Here is a 17,992-nt window from a genome sequence, read left to right on the forward strand (position 1 = left end):
AAAAGGCTAAGCCCCGACAGACTGAAATCACACCACAGCCCAAACTTCTTAGTCTAAAAACTTGAAATTTTGCACAATTGTTTATGGTAGCCTGAAAACATCCACTAAAAAAGGATTTTCAGAAATTTGCCCCCCTGAGGGAGCTGGGGCCCCCCAAAATTTTGTACTTTTTAAACGCTCATTGCACAGCAAAGTCATGAGGAACTTTTTCGTTCAGCTACGAAAAAAATTAGATCTATGTAGAAAATTTTCGATCAGGAGCACATGGGGGTTCAGGAAAGGGGATTTTTCGAAAAAATTTATGTAAAATCTCACTACAGCTCAAACTAATTGTCCTACAGACTTAAAAATTTGCACAAATATTCTTCAAACATTCTAGACGCGCACTAAGAACGGATTTTGAGATATTTTGTCTCTAAGGGTTTCAAAGGATGAAAAAGGATCCTATTTAGAATGGTTATGAACATGGTGAGGTGAATGCCATATATGGAACTGAGATAATTGACACATGATATTCTAACATATGTTGTAATAATTGAAAAGGCTTAAAATAATTTTATCAATCAGCTGATCAAATTTAATTTTCTTTGGATGGAAAGCGCAAGCTTGCCACGTGTTTGTTCCATTGTTACATTCCGACTAGAACAGAGCACAGAGATTTTCTTTGGTTAGGACTTTTTTGATAATTCTTTTTTCAAATTCAAATTTTATTGCAAACAAAAATCACATTGAATAATAGACAACAAGATTACAAAAACGAGATGTGAAACATAAACCTACATTTATTTGTAGCACGGCCAGAAAAAGACAAACTTATTGAGTACGGTACTAGCCGTGAGTACATTCAATATACTGTAACTTATATTTTTGAGTTAATATTTTGTGAACAAAAAGTACGAGTTGATGAGAGATGTGAGAAATTTCTTCTATTTGATCTAAATGGTTATTTATATTGTAGTAGTCGGGGTCATTTCAATCAAAGTTTATTATTTTGTAGCTAATAAATTTCATACGTATTGATTGTCCATAATGTATTCAGTGTCTATAATGAAAGTGATTGAACTACTCAAAATTAATGGCTTACTGGTCCTTCATAGAATTTATAGTATTCCTTGCGATTGAGCCTGTCTTTTTTCAGCGTTGACTATTAATAATAAAGCTTTATCTACAACTATCTTACCTGGCGAACTTCGTAACGCCAAAAAGTAAATGTACCTCATGTCACACTTTACTTTATTTGGTGAATCATAAAATGTATCTGACAATCAATATTTTCATTCACATCTGAATACGGACTTCCTATGTGCTTAGTCATGCAGCATTCATTATTCCCAAAAAATATTCTTCTCAATCAATTGGTAATATATAACAGTAAAGTGTTGAATTAAAAAAGAAAAAATAGATGGGATAAATCAGTGTTTCAAAGATGAATTCAATATTTTCATAGTTTTTGATTGTCAATAGATGACCCAGGAAATATGCAATGTACAATGAAACACACAGAATTACATATTCTTTCCATCTTCCATTTTAGGATGAATATAAACTAGACTAAATTTAAAAAAAATGTAAATTATTCTGCCATTAATGAATGCAATATGAACAACTCTCTTCCATGAGGTGAATCATTTTTTTCCAACATTTTCCGGTTACTCATTGATAGGGGAGTGATAATTATTTGTATAGGTCTTCTAAGGAACCATTATCTACAGCTGGTATCAATCAACCACACTTCAACTCCAAACCACCGTTGTAATACCATTAGCCTATACAATTTATCATAGGGTGACGTGTTTATTACAACTGGTAACTTTAGATGCTAAATCATAGGCCTATTATCCCAATATGATCTTGAATCATGATCATCTTTCCGTTCTTCGGTAGCCGCCAGGCCGACAATTTTGGAAACATAGGTCTGTAAAATGGTTTATAAATAATCATTATCAGCCACCCTATTAAAATTTCTGGTTAGAAACCATCCCCAATATTCACACAACATATTCCCAAAGTTTCATGCCGTTATGTCAAGTATTTTTCAAGTCATAGGGAACAAACACACAAACAGACATTCATTCATATATATATATATAGAAGATAGAAGATTTCATTCGGCTCAAACAAAAGCCTCTCTAAATGGAGGTAGAATGATAAGGTTGAATAAGGTTGAAAACTTTCAGTTCTGTTGTTTTGACATTTTGTTTTCAAATCACTTTCAAAAAGTTCATGTACGGTAGTACCTACTATTGTGTTTGAGACACTTCTGGCGCTATCATAGTTTCACAACTATTCTGTTCCACACTCCTATCTCTTGCAGTTGTTAACCATATCTATAATAAAATAAAGAGTTGACTTATACACACGTACGGGATAGGAGAATTTTGTTTGACGCATTATCACGTCTGTACTGTAGGACTTGAAATTAACTTGAAATTTTGCATATAGGCTAGATTCTTAATTAACCAAAGATGGTTATAGGCCTATTCTCAATTCTTCAAGATTTCATTACGTCAAGTTTTCAGATTATCAAGTTTGATAATACATCCTTGCGAAGCATGGGTTCCTTCTAGTATATTATAAATGTCATGCCAGGTTTTCATGCAAGCTATAATATTATTTCTAAAATTAAGAACTATTCAAAAAGGATAAAGAATTTCAAATAGAAAAATGAAATGTATGTATCATTGTTAAAATTATTTATTATTCACGAAATTAGGTCAAGGAACTAGGTCATAGCATGAATATTGTATTATTGTATATTTGTAAGAGCAGCAAAAATTAATTATAACAGTTTCGAATATAATAAGAATTGTATAGAGATATTAAATTATAAATTATTGATTCAAGTGAGTGACATGAATTTGTACTGTTCTTAATTTTAATATGAGTAATTGTACATTATAGATATTGAGTGGATTTTGAAATCAATTTGAAGCTCATTTTTTTGCAAGCCGGACACATTCCAGTAATGTCTCCCGGCTACATAGGCCAAAGTCCTTTTCAGGGCAATCCAGATAGTTACTTACTTAGAATAGCACAACTTAATATTGAGGGCATGACAAGAGCTAAAGGAGAAATTTGTGGAAAAATGAGTAAAGATCTCAAAATTGACATCATACTGATTCAAGAAACACATGTAGCAGTGAATTTGGATAACAAGCTGAAGATTCCAGGCTATACACTTGTTAACAGTTTAAATCATGATAAGCATGGAATTGCCACATTTGTTACATCGAATATTGCTTCTAATTGTAGTGGTTTAAATGGAAATAGTCATGCCATAGGCATAGTATACGGAGGGTTGAGTATATTCAATGTGTACAAACCCCCTGGGGAAGAATGGGAGAACCCTGCCCTCCCTCATGCTGCACATCCGTGCATATATGCTGGCGATTTCAACTCTCATAGCCCTCTGTGGGGCTACAGAACTGAAAACAGGGATGGTGAGAGTCTGATTCGATGGGCTGAAGTAAATGATTTTCACTTGGAATATGATGCTAAACAAGGCAGCACTTTTCATTCTGCCAGATGGGGAACTTCTACCACTCCAGATCTGTGCTTTGTGTCATGTAATAGGGAAGGTAGACCTTTGCATGTGACAAGATCAGTTGAATCAAGATTCCCTAGAAGTCAACATAGCATGGTGGTTTTAGAGATTGGCATGAGGTTGCCATGTGTTCAAAATCCTGAACTTCCAAGGTGGAATCTCCGTAAGGCAGTTTGGGCAAAGTTTACTGAAGAAGTGGAAAAAACAGTTTCCAGAATCCCTATCAACATATCAAACTATGGAAGGTTCAGCAGACTGCTTTTCATGGCTGCAAAGAGATCTATTCCAAGAGGCCATAGAAAGAATTATGTCCCATGTTGGAATGCAGAATGTGATGGTTTACTTGCTGAATATAAAGTTTCACCAACTGATGAGCTTGCCAATAGCCTGATAAAAAATTTGGATGAAGGAAGACGCAATCGTTGGATGGAAGCCATGCAGAGTCTGGATTTCACTCACTCCAGCAGAAAATCATGGAGTTTACTCCGAAAGCTGAGTGGGAACACAAGATCCATAAAAAGAGCGGATGTGACTCCTGATCAAATAGCTGACATCTTCCAGGAAAATGGTGATATAGATGTGCCCCCAAAGCTGAAAGCTCAAATGAAGCGGAAACTACAGAAGGAGCTGAAAAACTGCATGCAACAATCCTTTTTGGCTGAGTTGGTAAGTTCTGAAGAGATTATAGCTGCCATTAAAAAGATGAAAGGCAATAGAGCACCAGGAGTTGATGGAGTTCTGCCTGAGTTTATCAAGAATTTGGGACCAAAAGCTATAATGTGGCTCTCAAAGTATTTTTCTGAAGTAATGGCTAGAGCTGAGCTCCCCAAATCCTGGAAACAAACAAAGGTCGTAGCAGTATTGAAGCCAGGAAAAGATCAAAGAGATCCAAAAAGCTATAGACCAATAGCCCTGTTGTCAGTTGTGTACAAACTTTTTGAACGAGTCCTACTGACAAGAGTAGGGAGCAGAATGGATGAGTGTTTGCCAGAGGAGCAGGCTGGTTTCAGGGAGGGTAGGAGTTGTGAGGAACAAGTATTGGGGCTCACAACTTACATTGAGCATGGGTTTGAGAGAAACCTCAAATCAGGAGCCGTATTTCTGGACCTTAGTGCAGCATATGACACAGTGTGGAGATCTGGTCTTCTTCTGAAGTTAGCAAGGATCCTGAAATGCAAGGCAACCGTCAATCTCTTTGGAGCTATTTTGAGAGACCGTACATGCAGAGTGTCTCTTTATGGTAAACTCAGCACTATAAGAAGATTACAAAATGGTTTACCTCAAGGATCGGTTCTTTCACCAATTTTGTTCAATGTTTACACTGCAGACCTGCCTGTTACTCAATCACGCAAGTTTATTTATGCCGATGACATTGGGCTTGTTACTCAAGGTCGAAATTTTGATCAGCTCCAAATTGTGTTGAATGAGGACTTAGAGTTAATGGCAGAATACTTCCAGCAGTGGTTCTTGAAGCCAAACCCGTCCAAAACTGTCTCAACAATATTCCATCTCAGTAACCAGCATGCAAAAAAGACAATTGATCTCAGGTTATGTGGCAAAAGAATATCTCATCAGGAAGCTCCCCGTTACCTAGGAGTCAGACTTGATAGATCCCTCACATATCGACAACATCTGCAGGGGTTGAGAGATAAACTGAAGACAAGGCTAAATATCATCAGCAAACTTGCGGGAACAACCTGGGGTTGTGACATGAATGCCCTTCGAACATCAAGTCTTGCACTTCTGTACAGCACAGGGGAGTACTGCTCTTCTGTCTGGGCTCGCAGCAGACATGTTGAGAAAATTGATACAGTTTTCAATGAAACTATGAGGAAGATTAGTGGGACATTGAGACCAACAGAGACTGAGTGGTTGCCTGTGCTCAGTAACATCATGCCTCCAGATCTCAGAAGGTTGGAGAAGAAGAACAAGTTCATTTCCCAGTTACAACACATTCATGAGGATCTCCCAGTCTCAAGAGATTTGGCTAACCCTCCACCAAGGCGCCTCAAGTCAAGAAGATACTTGAGACTTGACAAGCAAGAGGAAGTTAGAAGTGCAAGGGAGTTATGGAGACTGAGATGGTTGCAGGGAGAGGTCAGGAACAAAGGCCTTGTGGATGACCCAAATGACATTGTTCCTGGCACCCAGCTGAGACGTAGAGAGTGGTGTGGCCTTAACCGGTTCAGGACGCAGGTGGGAAGGTGTGCTGAGCTGATGACAGCATGGGGATACACATCTGATCCTCTGTGCCAATGTGGACAAATCCAATCAATGAACCACCTTATATCTGAGTGTCCACAATACTCCTATCATGGAGGGCTGTCGGCCCTCCATGATGCTGGAGAAGATGTGTGTCAGTGGCTCCAGAACGTTCTAAATTCTATTAGTATTTGAAATATTAAGTTTAAAATTATGTTTTTTTTTTATAATTTTGGCCTATGTATGCATATGCATATATATATATATAGTGACATGGTGAATGAATCTCTTTGGCAAGTCTAAGCCAATCATATGTCATAGGAATGGCACCAAAAGGGATGATCATTTGAAAACATCATATTATGTTAATCTGTTATCAGACAGCAAACCTGCCTTATCATATATTATGCTAGTGCATGTACACTGTATAGAGGAACTGTATCTAGAGAATTAAGCAATTTAAAAAAATATACAAATCAAATTATTATTGTAATCAAAGGAATTATATTCTACTGCTTGCCACTGACGTCATGCCTACGTCATAATCATTCTACCAATTGAAAATTTTCATGCAAATTAATTACACAGAGATTCTCAGAAAAAAGGTTCTAGCCAAAGGCTTGGAAGAAAGCAAGACCACTTCCCTTTTAAAATCCTCACCGCTAAGACCTTGTTGAAAGTTACCAAAGACCCATTAGTGAAATTTTGTTCGATTTTTGTATATTTTATCTGTGAGCCAATATCTTAGGCTATTTTATTTGTATTTTATGAATTTATTTCATGGATCGATAATTCTAGAAATTCTAATTTAATTATCCCCTGATTTATTTGATGAAGGAGATATTTAATTAAAATTCCACACGTGCTAAAACCGAAGCCTGGACCAGCCGCCGATCAAACAAAATTTGATCCAAAGGAACCACGACCGCCAAGAGGATTCACGTGAGTTTCATATTTTGGGGCCCCAATCTACGCTTCAAAAGAAAATACAGTGCGGAAAATATAAAAATTTTCTTCGTTAAAGTAATGGCCACGCTACAAGCGCTTATAATTATTAAGATCCTAGATTTTATCGGGTATAGAATTTATAAGAACTTTTAGTTGATTAACTATCCTCCGCTGCCAGAACCACGACCCGAGCAATTTTAAAAATCTTCTATGATTTGTTATCACTATTTTTTCAAAAAAACTGTTAAATTTGTCAATTATAAATTCTGTTGAATCATGCATGGTATGACAAGAAAATTTCTAATTATTTTGTTAATGTTGAGTTTGATTTTGTTTGTAATGAAGAGTACCATACAATTTGCCGACGCAACGTGAGGAATTTAAAATACAGCACTACATAGGCCAATAATAATTTGTTTGGTTTGAAGGGATGAACATTTCTTTATCACTAACACCAGCTCCAAGCCATCAATTCACAACACAAATTTCACTTCACTAACTCATGCGGTTTTGTTCTCTTGAGCCTCCTGACCAGATTATCAACATCAAGCAGCTGGATTGCCTCTATATTGTCGTGCTGGTGGAGTCTCTCTTCATGCTTTGACGCAAAGTGCTTAATAACTTTCGTGACTGTCTCCAATTGAAGGTCGCGATGAAGATCAGCATTTCTGATGTACCAAGGAGCGTCAACAATATTTCTTAGTACCTTATTTTGAAATCGTTGGATTATTTGTACATAGGATGGTTTAGTACAGCCCCAAAGTAGAATGCCATAAGTCCATACTGGTTTCAGTAGCTGTTTATATAGTGGCATCTTGTTGTATATGGACAGCCTGGATCCTCTTCCCAGCAACCAATACATCTTTTTGAATTCAATTCCTAGTTCTTCCCTTTCCTTCTTGACGTGTGCTTTCCATTTGAGCTTGACATCCAAGTGATTTGAAAAAAATGTTAAAACAACAAAACTGAAAGTTGTCAACCTTATCATTCTACCTCCATTTAAAGAGGCTTTTGTTTGAGCCGAATGAAATCTTCTATCTTCTATATATATATATATATATATATATATATATTGTCAGGATACAAAGCCTATGCCAGCATATTTTCTAAAATTAATGTATAATTGAGGCATAAATCAAATGTACTCACGTCAAATTATGTAAAACTCATTTAATTATAGTTTTATTAAATTCTTATAGTATTATTTCGTATAATTTACCAATTTATTGTCAGAGTCATTCGTCAACTGCCTACCAATGTTTACTTACTACCTTATTTTCAATAATTAGGTTAGAGTGAATTGCGCCAAAATTGATGACAAGCCTTATCTGTCAGCTGTTGATACTGCCGGCTACTGTGCTACTGTGATATCTCTATATTGTCTGTTTTCATTTTAAAACTAACTCAAGCTTGTTCATTTCTGCAACCCCTGTTTATTTTCTGTTTATCTGCTTTAATTTTATAGTCTTCCCGTTTAACGTAATTTTTTGTCATTTTCTGTGTTTTTCGAACCTCTGTGTCTAATTTAAATATTAAAACCGCGTGGAAAAATTCCCATTGGTGGACTTTTCCTTATTAGGCACAGGATTGGTTCTTGCCCAAATCACGTGGTTCTTCTTCTCAGAAGAAGACCAGGTGATTTCCGCTTTTTGGGAAGAAGAGACACTTGCCTTCTGAGAATCGAATTATCAGGACCCGTTTAATTTGTCCTATTAAAATTAATGTTTAAATGGTTTCTCTTCTTGTTAAATGTAATATATCCAGTGTGTTAAATGTGTAGCTCCTCTGTAGTCTTGTGCTCTTAAATTAAATTGGAAGGCAAGTTCAATTTGTATAAGCTTATTCCTGAGGAAGAATTGTGAAACTAAATCCTGGGTGACGCCATTCCACGCCAGATCTTCAAGTGAAATAAAATTATTAAGTGAATTGGGGCCCCACGATCGAGTTGGTGAGCGAAAAATACTTATTCTATCCAATCAGTGAATTGAGAAAGCTACAATTTTCTATCAATTAATTATTGTGAAAGAGTGCAGGACTATATCCTCCTATAATACCGTGTAACCCCTATTAAAATCCTAATTGCACTATATTACCAAGAACATTCATTTTATTATCTCATATCAAGAACATTTATTACCAAATTTTGAAAACTCTAGTATTCCAATTTGTCAATTATTAAATTAATTATTATTAGTTGATTCTTAACGATTATAATTCATCAATAAATTTGCATAATTGTTAACCAGTTTCAGTAATTTCTCTAATTAGATCCTGCTCAGTTCGGTCTATAATTACCATATTGGTTTTTCTCTGTAGGAATTATTTCAGGTATTGGAATATCAATATTGAATTTACTTGTTATTCATAAGAAATAAATTACATTCGCTGTGCTCGGGTTTGAATTGCCTGGAGATATTGGTAGGCTATCACGCCTGATTCTCAGGCAGTTTATATCAGAGTACGGCGGAAATATTATTTCTTGTGGAATTGTAGGATATTCTGGACGGGTGTAGGCAGCTCTGCCGGCTGATTTTTTATCCAAATTACAGGTGTTAAGCGTCCAGAGAATCTTGCGAATCCACAAGATTGGCGCCCGAACACAAGACGGTGAAGGAGAGGGAGCTTATTTCATCTTAATAATCATAAATTTATTTCAGAGATCGACTTATCTATGCTTGAGAGGGAGCAGAAATATAAATATTTCTTTTCAGTGGAGTCGTGGGTCGCCTAGCCATCAATACTCTGTTCAATATTGTTGTTCAATTTTATTTCTTAATAATTATTGATCGAATTGAGCAGGTATTTTTTGTTGCACTAATGGGGGCTACACGGTGTTACTCTGATGTATTAATCCCTGAAATGAACAAGCTTGAGGTAGTCGATTTATTTATTAATTTGTGATTGTTCATACACTGGATATTATTTTGATTGTGTTGAATTTTATGTTGATCATTACGGTATATTATATTGTAGAGTATTATTGTATTCTAAAACGTATTATTGTCGCGATTTTGTCTTGCTTTGAAGTTGTGGGAATTAGTCAGCGGTATTAATTCTTCAGAACTACAAGATAATTTGCACTGACCTGATTCTGTTATTCCAATTTGCGCGCACCACTATCATTCACTCACTATTTTTCACTTATTGGATTTCGTCTACACTTCACTTTTTGGGAGAATCATGGCAAACCCCGCCACGGAACTGGATGGGTCTACCACATTGTTTACACCGGCAGATCCTGTCTCACCCGAAGCTCCTCCAAAACCGGCAACCAGCGCGACTTCAGTTGACTTTGAGCGCGGCATTCGAGAGCGTTTGTCATCGACTCAGCTAGAGGAAAGTCAGCCAATACTTAATTCGGTGCAATCATCACCAATCGCCAACGTCGATCGGCGCGAGGTAGATCGTCAAACGTATTCCAATGATGTCACTGCTGCTGAGTTGGAGACCAAACAGCCGCAGGGGCTGCCATATCTACCACCTGGGACGATCGAAACCATACTTGAAGTTTTCAAGACCACTGCTGCTGGAATAGAAAAGAAATTAGAAGAAACCGGCAATAGATTGGACAAGAAAATAGAAGAAACAAGTAATAGTTTGGACAAGAAAATAGAAGAAACCAGTAATAGATTGGACAAGAAAGTGGAAGAAATGACCGCAAACTTTTTGCAACTCAAAAGTAACGTTGAGGATTTACATCGAAAAATGGATGAAAAACAAATTGAAGCTAAGAATTATACAAATGAACAAATACAAACGGTGAGAAGTGAATTTGGTGAAAGAATTCTAAACCAACACCGGGAAGATACTGAAGCAAATGGTGAATTGGAGAGCAAGATTACCCAGGCCAATGCTAAGCTAGCTCAGAATGATGTGAGGTTAGGTGAATTGGAGGCTCAGCAAACAAATCACACGGCCCAAATAAACCAGCTGAGAGCAGATGTCACACAGAATTCAGCTGAAACTTTAAATCCCGAAGTAATTAAGGGATTGAAAACTCAGCTAGATCAAACTAAAGCCGAGTGTCTACAAATAAAGAATAGTTTGGCTAACGTTTCTGGTGGTAATAATCATAATACTGGACAAATCTTGTCATCTTTACCAATATTTGATGATACTGAGTGCACCATTCAACCACGGGCATTCATTCAGCATTTGCAGGCTATTGATTCCGTTACTACTATACCATGGATTACGTGGAGAATGCATCTTTTACTATGTCTACAGAAAGAACCACTGATACACTTCAGAAGTCGCATTACTGAATTCAACTCGTTAAAGGATTTTATTGACAACTTCTTAGCTACTTTTTGGTCTCCTGCAAGACAGAGAAATTTATTGTCTCACATCATTACATGCAGATATGACAAGCAGAATACGGAGCTGTCCATGAGTGCCTTTTCAGCCCACATTCGCTATTTGAACAATCTGATGGATAATCCAATCGAGAATGGAAATTTGATCGAAATATTAATTGGGAAGTTACCTTATTCCATTCAGACGGCATTAAGCTCGCAAAGTTTTGAATCCTATGACAAGTTTGAGGCTTGTTTGAGTCGAGTACAGAGTGTAGACGATAAATTTGGTTCACGGAATTTCAAAACAAACCATCAGAAGGATGAGAGGTCAGGTGTTGTCGTGAATGAAGTTGAAACTCCTCATCGTAATTATAATCGAGGCAGTCAACCGAGTCGACCTCAAAATAATAGCCGTGGATTTGGAGATAATCATCGGAGAAATTATAATGAGGGAAGTTCATTTATTCCAAATAAATCAGTCGACTCAACTACAACTCCAGAACAAAACATAAACAGAAGCGATGACTTCACTCAACCGCAGCCATCTGTATCAACAACCAGTTCGTCGCCCAACCAACAATCCCAGTCCAACAAAAAGCAGTTCCATTCTAATAATCAGAAGGGAAATAATTCTCAGCGTCGTAATAACAATAATTGACAACCAGTTTCGACTGTCTCTGGCATCAATCATCATAAAAACGAGACAGTCAGAAAAAAAGTTATTCCGATCGTAGGAGTAACCGACCGTGAGGTGCTGCAGTCTGGCGGAAAAAATTCACACTGCTCCCAACCACGTGACAGCGGTAAATCCAGTCATGAAGAAGAGAAAAATCTGCCTGCTTGTATTACGTCAGCTAGTAGTGACAGTTTGCGGGTTCTGCCCCACGAGGCTACTAGTAGTGATGGTTTGCGGGTTCTGCCTCCCGAAGCTGATAGAGTTCCCCATCCAAGTGTTAATAACAGGAAGGCGAGACCTACTGAATTGGTCTTTACAAATGAATTCAAAAATAAAGACAACTCCAATTTAAATCCAATATCTTCACCCATTATTCTCGAAAGTTACACCATTTTCCAAGAGGATGTCATAGATGATTTGTTAGATGATGAAACTCCACATCGGTCCAGCTGCTCCACATCGCACCAGCTGCTCCACGATGCTCCGGCTCCACATTGTTCCAGCTGCTCCACATCGGTCCAGCTGCTCCACATCGCACCAGCTGCTCCACGATGCTCCGGCTCCACATCGGTCCAGCTGCTTCACATCACACCAGCTGCTCCACATCGCATCTTTGGATCTTCACATTATCATCACAGCACTCACAACTCAAAGCAAGTTGTTTATTTATTGTATTATATTGTTTATTATTGTAATATAAAGATTTGCTCACTGGCAAGTTAAGCCTACCCGCAATTACAACTAAATTTGAAATTAATTCTAAAATATAAAGTAAAGTTATTTTGAATTATCCAGACAAAAAAAAAAAAAAAAAATTATATAAAATAATTTGGAAAAATTAGCTTATTAACTTACACTAAAAAAAAAAAAAAAAAAAAAAAAAATTGAAGATAAAATAGAAAAATAGTCTGCTGTGATATTTATTAATAATTTTAGGTGTAGGATATTTTTGTAATTGAAAATCAACCATTAAATGGTCTTCATTATTATTAGTATTGTTTGTTTGAAATATTATTCTTGTTATCATTTGTGCTGTTGCATTATACATGCACTATCAACTATTAATTATCATTTGGTGATAAAATTATCTTGAATATTATATTTGTAGCATGAAAGCTCACTATAGATTAGAATTCTTAATTTATATGTTATTATTGTTATTAACTTAATGAAATTATTGTAATCACATAAATGTGATTAGTATTTTGAAAAAAAAAAAATATGATGCATCAGAAATCTAAAACATGCATTCAGCAACTAATTTATAGGAAAATTTGAATATTATGTTACTTATTGTATTTTTGTATAGAAATGTTGAGAAATGAAGGGAATTTTGGAATCAAGCTATAAAAATAAACAGGGTAGAAATTTTGATTGAACAAGTGGAGACTAGTTAAATGTATTGAATCACAGAGAGATATTATCAATCTTTGTAAGCTGGCATACTTGATGAAACTTGGTATAGTTATATTTTAACAGACCTGCAATATTGGATTAAAATTGTTATTAATGTTAAATTGTAAATTTTTGATAAAAATTGTTAATTGTTGGCATGGCCCTTTGATATTGTTATTCTGGCATCTTCTATGCACTCTATGCAGGTCCATTTCACTCATGCACCTCTGCTCTTTATTCTGTGAGGAGTGATGGGGGGCTTGTGCACCCATCCTCTCACCGTAGGGATTTTTTGGATTCTGTGCATGTGGTATTATCCCACCTCTGTACTTCCTTTGTAAGTCTGACTGGGCAAAAATCCCGGGACCTTAGTTTGTGGTTTCTGGCACCACTGCTGCGGCACAAAGCCATGCATATTTGTTGTAACATCATGCTTTTTTGTGCAGATTGTTGTTTGGCTGTGAATTTTTTGTGATAGACCCTAAGTCGTAGTTTTAAGTTAGCATATGTCATTGTACCCTTCTTGATTGAAATTAGAAAGCCTTCAATGGCCTAAAACTTTTCTAATTTGGGGGCTTTATGTCAGGATACAAAGCCTATGCCAGCATATTTTCTAAAATTAATGTATAATTGAGGCATAAATCAAATGTACTCACGTCAAATTATGTAAAACTCATTTAATTATAGTTTTATTAAATTCTTATAGTATTATTTCGTATAATTTACCAATTTATTGTCAGAGTCATTCGTCAACTGCCTACCAATGTTTACTTACTACCTTATTTTCAATAATTAGGTTAGAGTGAATTGCGCCAAAATTGATGACAAGCCTTATCTGTCAGCTGTTGATACTGCCGGCTACTGTGCTACTGTGATATCTCTATATTGTCTGTTTTCATTTTAAAACTAACTCAAGCTTGTTCATTTCTGCAACCCCTGTTTATTTTCTGTTTATCTGCTTTAATTTTATAGTCTTCCCGTTTAACGTAATTTTTTGTCATTTTCTGTGTTTTTCGAACCTCTGTGTCTAATTTAAATATTAAAACCGCGTGGAAAAATTCCCATTGGTGGACTTTTCCTTATTAGGCACAGGATTGGTTCTTGCCCAAATCACGTGGTTCTTCTTCTCAGAAGAAGACCAGGTGATTTCCGCTTTTTGGGAAGAAGAGACACTTGCCTTCTGAGAATCGAATTATCAGGACCCGTTTAATTTGTCCTATTAAAATTAATGTTTAAATGGTTTCTCTTCTTGTTAAATGTAATATATCCAGTGTGTTAAATGTGTAGCTCCTCTGTAGTCTTGTGCTCTTAAATTAAATTGGAAGGCAAGTTCAATTTGTATAAGCTTATTCCTGAGGAAGAATTGTGAAACTAAATCCTGGGTGACGCCATTCCACGCCAGATCTTCAAGTGAAATAAAATTATTAAGTGAATTGGGGCCCCACGATCGAGTTGGTGAGCGAAAAATACTTATTCTATCCAATCAGTGAATTGAGAAAGCTACAATTTTCTATCAATTAATTATTGTGAAAGAGTGCAGGACTATATCCTCCTATAATACCGTGTAACCCCTATTAAAATCCTAATTGCACTATATTACCAAGAACATTCATTTTATTATCTCATATCAAGAACATTTATTACCAAATTTTGAAAACTCTATTATTCCAATTTGTCAATTATTAAATTAATTATTATTATTTGATTCTTAACGATTATAATTCATCAATAAATTTGCATAATTGTTAACCAGTTTCAGTAATTTCTCTAATTAGATCCTGCTCAGTTCGGTCTATAATTACCATATTGGTTTTTCTCTGTAGGAATTATTTCAGGTATTGGAATATCAATATTGAATTTACTTGTTATTCATAAGAAATAAATTACATTCGCTGTGCTCGGGTTTGAATTGCCTGGAGATATTGGTAGGCTATCACGCCTGATTCTCAGGCAGTTTATATCAGAGTACGGCGGAAATATTATTTCTTGTGGAATTGTAGGATATTCTGGACGGGTGTAGGCAGCTCTGCCGGCTGATTTTTTATCCAAATTACAGGTGTTAAGCGTCCAGAGAATCTTGCGAATCCACAAGATATATATATATATATATATATATATATAATATATATATATATATATATATATATAAATGAATGTCTGTTTGTGTGTTTGTTCCCTAAGACTTGAAAAATACTTGACATAACAGCACGAAACTTTGGGAATATGTTGTTTGAATATTGGGGATGGTTCCTCACCAGAAATTTTTATAGGGTGGCTAATAATGATTATTTATTGATCCATTTTACAGACCTATGTTTTCGAAATTGTCAGCCAAGCGGCTATGAAAGAACGGAAAGAGGATCATGATTCAAGATAATATTGAGATAATATGATTTAGCATCTAATGTTACCAGCTGTAATAAACACGTCACCATATGATGAATTGTGTAGGCTACTGTTATTACAACGGTAGTTTGGAGTTAAAGTGTAGTTGATTGGTAGCTGTAGATAATGATTCCTTAGATACCTATACAAATAATTATCACTCCCCTATCATTGAGTAACCGGAAAATGTTGGAAAAAAATTATTCACCTCATGGAAGAGAGTTGTTCATATTGCATTCATTAATGGCAGAATAATTTACATTTTTTCAAATTTAGCTTAGCTTATATTCATCCTAGAATAGAAGATGGAAAGAATATGTAATCCCTGGTGATTCATCGTACATCGCATATTTCCTGGACCATCTATTGACAATCAACAACTATGAAAACATTGAATTCATCTTTGAAACACTGATTTAACCTATCTATTTTTTTTTTTTAATTCAACACTTTACTGTTAGATATTACTACCAATTGATTGAGAAGAATATGTTTTGGGAATAATGGATGCTGCATGACTAAGCACATAGGAAATCCGTATTCAGATGAAAATTAGAATATTGATTGTCGGATAAATTTCATGATTCACCAAATAAAGTAAAGTGTGACATGAGAAACATTAACTTTTCGACGGTACGAAGTTCGCCTGGTAAGCTAGTTGTAAATAAAGCTTTATTATTGATAGTCAACGCTGGAAAAAGACAGGCTCAAACACCAGGAATACTATAAATTCCATGAAGAACCAGTGAGTCATTGATTTTGAGTAGTTCAATCACTTCCATTATGGACACTCTGAAACCCTTAGAGACAAAATATCTCAAAATCCGTTCTTAGTGTGCGTCTAGCATGTTTGAAGAATATTTGTGTAGAGTTTCAAGTCTGTAGGGCAATTAGTTTGAACTGTTGTGTGATTTTACATGAAAATTTTCAAAAAATGCCCTCTCCTGGACCCCTCTCTGCTCCTGGTCGGAATTTTTCTGCATACAATGAGCGGTTAAAAAGTACAACATTTTTGGGGGGCCCGAGCTCCCTCAGGGGGGCAAATTTCTATAAATCCTTTCTTAGTGGATGTTTTGAGGCTATCATAAACAATTGTGAAAAATTTAAAGTTTGTAGGCTCAGTAGTTTGGGCTGTGGTGTGATTTCAGTCTGTCAGGGCTTAGCCTTTTATAGATATAGATTTCAAGTTTTTAGGCTCAGTAGTTTGGGCTGTGGTGTGATTTCAGTCTTTCGGGGCTTAGCCTTTCATAGATATAGAAGGAGAAGAAGGAGAAGAAGAAGAAGAAGAAGAAGAAGAAGAAGAAGAGAAGAAGAAGAAGAAGAAGAAGAAGAAGAAGAAGAAGAGGAAGAAGAAGAAGAAGAAGAAGAAGAAGAAGAAGAAAAAGAAGATGAAGAAGAAGAAGAAGATAAGAAGAAGAAGAAGAAGATGATGATAGATAGATAGATGATATATCAGTATCTTTGAATGAGAATAACTTATGAAACGTTTGAGATATCGATGTTTTCACCATACCTTTTCTTTTTGAAATCCTGTATCGAAATCATCCATCATATGACCACATTTCAATTTAAAAAAATGAAGTTGTATTCAAAATGGCGGACAAAATTTGGGTGCGACGGAAAACCGCGTTTTATTATTTGAATATGACCCCAATCATACCTATCTTCTAATTTTCCTTTTAAAAGAAATGTTCAGCTGCTTCCATACAAAAGCTGGAAGCATGACAAATTGAAAACTTGATGTAATCAAATTTTGAAGAATCGAAAATAGGCCTATAACCATCTTCGGTTAATTAAGAATCTATATACAAAATTTCAAGTTAATCAGTCCAGTACTTAAGATGTGATAATGTGTCAAACATAATTTTCCAATCCCGTACGTATATAAGCCAGTTCTTTCCTTTATTATACTATAGATTATTATGTTGCTTTGTCCTGTGATCTTTATAAATGTCCTGTATTATCTAAAGGTGCGTCCACACATGTCAAACCGAACCTCGAACCACGCAGCAAACTGTGCATTCCTCCGTACATCTTGCCTTTCAGTGAACATGAGCATATTATGTTTCATAATGTTAAAAATCAGCTGTTAATCATTCGCCGTACCGTACTCCGAACTGTTCGCCGTGCCGCTTGCCTCTGTTCTAACTGTCCGCCTCACCGCACTACAAACGCTGAACTTTTCAGCCAATCAGAGTCCTCAATTACAATTCACCGTGCAGCTCACTCTACAATATTTTGGCTATCCATCACAAGTGGAAAACATGCGAACATGAATACAGAAGTATGGGCCATTTTTATTCGATTGAATTCATGTTTTGAACAGTTCATTGTTATGAATGATGATTTGATAGGAGCTTATGAATATTTTCTAATTCAAATGAAATAACTTCTGAAAAGAATAATGAATGGATAAATACCAATATTAAAATATTATTGACCAAGAACTCAGTACATCGACAATTCATTCAACTAATTCTGTAGGTACTGATTGTATAGGTACAAATATGATCATTTGTCTTCTTCATTGATAATCAATCTCAT

The sequence above is a fragment of the Nilaparvata lugens genome, chromosome 7 (assembly GCF_014356525.2).
Source record: "Nilaparvata lugens isolate BPH chromosome 7, ASM1435652v1, whole genome shotgun sequence".
NCBI classification, from domain to species: domain Eukaryota; kingdom Metazoa; phylum Arthropoda; class Insecta; order Hemiptera; family Delphacidae; genus Nilaparvata; species Nilaparvata lugens.